The sequence below is a fragment of the Ochlerotatus camptorhynchus genome, unplaced genomic scaffold, assembly GCF_037179485.1.
Source record: "Ochlerotatus camptorhynchus isolate MF236.1 unplaced genomic scaffold, CSIRO-AGI_Acam_v1.1 ptg000114l, whole genome shotgun sequence".
In the NCBI taxonomy this organism is placed as follows: domain Eukaryota; kingdom Metazoa; phylum Arthropoda; class Insecta; order Diptera; family Culicidae; genus Ochlerotatus; species Ochlerotatus camptorhynchus.
Window position 1 is genome coordinate 1,232,329 of NW_027040604.1, and position 6,546 is coordinate 1,238,874.

Here is a 6,546-nt window from a genome sequence, read left to right on the forward strand (position 1 = left end):
GTTTAACATTCTATTGAGATTTTGAGACCTTATTTCTGATGTAACATAAAGAAATAATCATTTGAAATACCGCATCCCTTTGCATTATCTACTTGCAGGGGTTATGGTTTGTTTACCATGGGGTGCATTTTACCCCAATGTTGTGGTGCGTTTTGGCCATTGTTGTCGTGCGTCTTGTCCCAATGTTGTGGTGCATATTGCATCATGAATCAGGCGTTTTGCCCCGCTATCATTTTGGAAGCAATTTAAAAAATACCTTGAAAGTCATGGAAAATCATCCTTTTGTAGGGGAAACGCTCCTATAGTTGCGGTACGTTAGAAGCGTTAGGTTCCTATAGTTGTGTATGGAGTCTCCATACACAACTATAGGAACCTAACGCTTCTAACGTACCGCAACTATAGGAGCGTTTACCCTAGTTCTAAATCACTTGATCTTTGTAGAAAACATGGTAATGAACCAAACGCCATTACTTTCTTCTTGATTTTAGCTTCCATTCGCCAGCCATTGACGATTTTGCTTAAACGGTGCGTTTTGCACCATCCTACCCTATAACCGACGGGGCGGCAGAGTGCCAGAGCTAATCTGTCAAATGCAGCCGAAAACGATCAAAGTGAATGCACGCACAAAACAGAGAGCAAACTTAAAACAGAACCCTATCCGACGGGTTTCGAAACTCCAGTAAATTGTATTGATATTTTACACATTAAAACACTGCTCATGTATAAAAGAAGGAAACCTCTGAAAAATATGAGATTCTAATGTATAATTTAAGTTTTTCGATTACGTCTATAACAAATCTATTAAAAATATAAAAATTGATTTCTCATTAATTTTTCAAATCCTAAGACTAAGTTTTCCAATGTGACGCAAGTTTTTCAATGTACAAAGTGTACATTTTTAAAACTCAAGGTTCTCAATGTTAATTTTAATTACAGTTTCTCAAATAATTCTCATGATTAAACTTTCTAAGATGGGTACATTAAATATCAAGTTTTTTTTTATTATTTCATTCAAAATTACAGCACAATCAATGAAAACCAAGTTTTAAAGAACGAGCAGCTTGCAAAGAATGGAAAATGGAATAAAATCACATTTTAGTTTTGAGAATATGTCTGAATTCTTGTCAAACCATTTTCAAAATATTTACGTCAGCTTTTGGCCTTTTGACCTTTCGTCCCTTTCGACTTTTTGCCTTTCGACCTTTTGTCTATCGACCATTTGTCCTTTTCGACCTTTTGTATTTCAACCTTTTGTGTTTTGACCTTTTGTCTTTCAAAATTTTGTCTTTCGACCTTTTGTCTTTCGATATTTTGTCTTTCGACCTTTTGTCTTTCGATATTTTGTCTTTCGACCTTTCGTCTTTCGACCTTTTGTCTTTCGACCTGTTGTCTTTCGACCTGTTGTCTTTCGACCTTTTGTCTTTCGACCTTTTGTCTTTCGACCTTTTGTCTTTCACCCTTTTGTTTTTCGACCTTTTGTCTTTCGACCTTTTGTCTTTCACCCTTTTGTTTTTCGACCTTTTGTCTTTCGAAATTTTGTCATTCGACCTTTTGTCTTTCGACTTTTTGTCTTTCGACCTGTTGTCTTTCGACCTTTTGTCTTTCAACCTTTTGTCTTTCAACTTTTTGTCTTTCGACCTTTTGTCTTTCGACCTTTTGTCTTTCAACCTTTTGTCTTTCAAGCTTTTGTCTTTCGACCTTTTTGTCTTTCGACCTTTTGTCATTCAACATTTTGTCTTTCGACCTTTTGTTTTTCGACCTTTTGTCTTTCGACCTTTTGTCTTTCGACCTTTTGTCTTTCGACCTGTTGTCTTTCGACCTTTTGTCTTTCGACCTTTTGTTTTTCGAGTTTTTGTGCTTTCGACCTTTTGTCTCAAAGCCGGTCTAACCTGGGGTGAACAAATGCAGTTTTTTGATTTTTCAAAATTAATTGTCAAATGTACCCATTTTGAACTTCAAAACAATCGTCAATTCAGTGCTTTACGCATTGAAATTAAAATCCGAAACGCTTTCATCTTGCATTTTATAAATGCTCAATGCGTTTGAAAAAGATATTCATGCTAAATTATCCAATGTTTGTTTTCCGATTGTTCTCTATTGTACCCATCGATTTGACGGTAGGGTAGGTACCAATCGAACACGATGGGGAATACACACACACCCGATCCCCCATTCATTGGAGAGCGAAACCGATGGGGAAATTGAAAAGAAGCCGTTTTTAATCCATTTGCAGTTTCTCCCGCGCCAATTTTCCTGCTCGGTTCTCGTTCCTGCGGGAATTCAAATCGAACGAACCCCGGCATGGAAATCCGGACTGCTCTTTTGTTTCACGACGACGGTGTGGCAAAGCTTGTCGAGTATTTTTCGATTTATATTTCAGGGGGGGCATCTGCTGTAGCCCGCCCGGCAAAAGTAGCTCAACGATTGACCGCCGCTCGCTTCCTTCTGCAGGTCCGGTTGTTTGTCCGATTTTGTTTTGCTACCCGTCCTGTTTGGGATTTTGAAACATTCCGAATCCTGTGAGGAAGAAAAGACGCATGTGTGGAGAAGGAGGAGGAGAAGGGAGCTGGACACTCCGGCTATGGATTAATGCCGTTTTTATTTGCCATCGAGAATTGTGTGTACCTTTTTGCCATTAAAACTAATGGACTGGCTCGCAGCTGGATAATTGCTCGGGGATTTGTTTTTGCAGACAGGATATCACAAAGCAAAAGGACAGTTTCAATAAATTGCCAGCTCTGCCTTCCCCGTTACTAACGGTATACTTTATATGGCTACCGTTTGATCCATTAGGCTGATTTGAATTTTTTATTGGAAAATTTGCAGGGGTTGATAATCCGTCAATGGCATCTTAATGTGAGTAAAACATTTGTGAGAAAAGCATACATACCGCAACATATGCAGATGATAATGGGTTGACTTAAACCATTGAAAAGCTTTTCCGTTGTTCCATCGAAACAATTGACGCAACTCAGCAATCCCATTCTCATAACCACTCCATTAGCAAGCAGGGCCGTTCCGTCGTCGTATTGGATTTCATAACTTGATAAAGCATATCATTCGCGATGGCACTCAACACTCCCGGCCGGTTCCATTCGCCTCCACGGTTTATAGCCAGCGTGAGTGTTATTGTTATTATTATCAGAGCAGAGCAAATGCGCTTACACATCATCGCTTCGGCCACCGTCGTCGGTCGTCGCATTTGCCGTTCCTGCTCCAGAGAGGGCAATATGGATGTGGACGGACTAATTCGCACGGGTATCAGTTACGCCGCCTGTATTTAGAGCAACTCAACCGCGGATGCCACTTTCGGGCGGATGATTCCCCATCATACGTTGTGAGTTTCAATGGATGATGGGTGGCTGCGTCCTGCGAGCTTCACGACAGAAGTTCTGTGTATTTCAATAAAGCTTCTAAAACCCCAGCCCTCTGATGCCAACCAATGCGCGTAATGAGGTTGAGTGGAAGTGGGAGGAGAGTTGGGTGACTCATTTCTCACATTTTCCAATATATTTCAGCACGCTCATGTAAGCATCCCTCCAAGGATTTTCGTCCCATTCCAGCTCGCATCTACAAATGATGTTCGAACAAGCCGTTGGAAAATTCACGCTAATTCTGTTGGGATGATGCGAACTGAGCGGGTTGTCGCAGATAATCCCAAGCCCGGTGTTTTCAATGTTTCCGCTGGCACGGAATGGATGGCTTTTGGATCCGGATGCCAGATACGTGTATAGACATTCATAGATCAATTAATGGGGCTTCCACTGTGATGAGGAGCTTGTCGCGTTGCTTTCCGGGCATGGTGTGGCGTTATTGGTTAGATGTGTAATGTTAGCGGCTGGCATGCGCGGTCTGGAGGAAGGATTTCTTGGTGAAATTGGATGCTTGATCCAAGCTGTAAATAAGCGGAAGTCCATTTTTGTGGTTGATTGCGTTTAGGCAGGTATAGTTGGGATTAATGGCATTTGCCGAAAGGTTGTGTGGGTGGTGTGTAACAGATGGCAGTGTTACCAGTTTTGCAGGGTATTATATTCAACATTCAAATCTAATATTTTTCAACAGGATTTACGTTTCGCGGATTTTATTAAACTCTATTGGTGTAAATATGTGGGGAGACCTCTATTTTATTATTTTGTCTTAAGGGTTACCATTTCCATGTTAGGGTGGTTCAAAAATTGCTTTTTTCTTCGATTTTTTTTTCAAAAATCACTTTTTAAATTTTTTTTTTAAAAGATTATAACATTTGAACCAAGATCAAAATCAACATCTCCATTGATTTACAGCAACTGTTAAATGGTCACGATGCATGATATTTTAAATACATACCATAGGTAGGTGAAAACTCAAAACATATTTATCAAAAACAAAAACAACGCATCGCTGATTTTTTATACTAAAGCCCAAATTTTTATTGAAAAATATAAAAACATATTGCGCCCTCTGTCTTCAAACCTTGAAAACCTTAAAAAAAAAACAAATAAATCCCAATTTTTTATCAATATGTTTTTTCAGTTCAAGTTTTCAAGGGCATACAAGCTTTTTGTAAACAAACCTTCTTATGCCCTTTTCTCGCCATCCATATGACACCAACGCAAACCTTTAAGATCACCGGGTAGGGGACACTTTTCCGTTCCCGATGATATTCCTGGTTTGCGTGGGCGACCCTCGGTTGGCGAGAAAAGGGCCTACAAAGGTTTGTTTACAAAAATCTTGTAGGCCCTTTTCACATGTGGCTCTTGATATATATATCGTTTTGCTATGGGATGGCTGATATATTAGGATGGGCCCAAGGGGTGGTCACTCTACACACTTATTTTGCGCCAACTTTTTCCTTAATGTGCCTCAATGTGCCGCAGCTGTGCCGGTAGTGAGCGCTCAACTTCCGAGCTGAACAGACACGTTTTGGCTTTCGCTCGTGGAAGTAGAACACGAACTAATTTCCAATGTTAACTGTGTTTTTTCGTATTCTGCTCATTGCTTAGCCGTTTGGACGCGTCCAAACGACTCCGCGATGGGCCGTCGAGAAAATACCTTTTGAATAGATTTTTTCGAATGTGTCGAAGAAACCGGACCTTGCCAAAGTCCACAAATTCTGTGCGACCGTTCTTGGTCTGAAACAAGGTGAAGTGCTACGTATACAGAACAGCAGAGCCCTCGGTGTTTCGTTCGTGAAACTCGTCGACCTAGAGTTGGCGCAACGAATATGCGAGGAACATGACAACCAACACGACATGGATCGAAGAAGGCCGCGCTGCGAAAATGACGTGTTTTTGTTTTGCTGCGTCGTTTTCGTTCTAGTGAAAATGTTATAAATTTACAATTTCATTTTTAAAAAAGTGTTAATTTGAAAGTACAGAAGTGATGTTGAAAAGTGCATTAAGTGAAAATTTTAAAATTCTTATCCTGTTCTAACCTACGCGTAGTTACGCTCAGCCACGTTTATTTACCTTTTCGTTCCTCTGTCCTCGATAGGAAATATCCATCTAATTCAAGACGATTATTTCAAAACTTACTAAATACGCGGCAATCAAGTATTACACTACTGCTTAAGAAAGTTTCAGTACATTCTCAATGGTGTATAATTGCATCGATAATGTATTGGAGCGGGGCTTATCATGTGCGAAAATAGCTTCGGAATGCTTGCGTTCTTGAAATGAGCTATTGTAGCTGCGGTAGAGCTGTCACCTTCTAACTCCCGGGTTCAAGCTTCTTGCATTCATAAGAAATGATTGCAGGCAGACAGAAGTTGTTACCACCGATGCGCAACGAACAGAATTTCCCCACGCTAGCCTCTACCTCGGCTTCAATTCCCCATCGGACAGCGGGGCGTTGACTCCCTCTACAGGTCAACAGCCCCCTGCTAGCGGCTGAGTGGATCACACATTTGCTAGTGGCAAGTCCGATGGAAAGAGCTCAAGAAGGCATCTCCGTAATCGACCACCAGGCAAGAAGCCTTGGGTGGAGGACGACTGCGACGACAAGCGAGATGGGAGTAACCAACTGTCGTAATGGCTGAGTTCTCCAGTTACAGCCCCGCCTTCATCAACCTTCGAACCTTTGTACGAATGCTGGACGATCGCATATTACCTTCGGCACAACTCGCAACACGTCGTCCTCGCTGGCGATTTTTATTGCGTGCTTTGCCCGAGCGACGTCACGAGTGCAAACACAAGTCCGGCGCTCCAGGCGACCGTACGGCAGCTGCAGCTTCTATGTAAGCTATAGGCTTTGCGAGCTTCTGCGAAGTGCTGCCACACACGTATGTTCGTTCACAGACCACAAAGCTCGGTCGTGAACAAGGACGTGGATTCTGGTCCCTCCGCCCTCATCTTTTGACTGCCGACGGAGGAATTTCCCTAGCTGGATGGCATGGTGGATCTCATACGCGAAGCCAAAAATTAAATCGTTTTTCCGCTGAAAGTCAAGCGAAGCATTCAGCATCTTTAACGCTGAATACCAACGTCTCTAGGCGCAAATGAGGCTCGCGTATGATGGCTACTACCAAAATCTACCGCGTGAAAGCGAAAATGCTCACGCTGCAGCGGC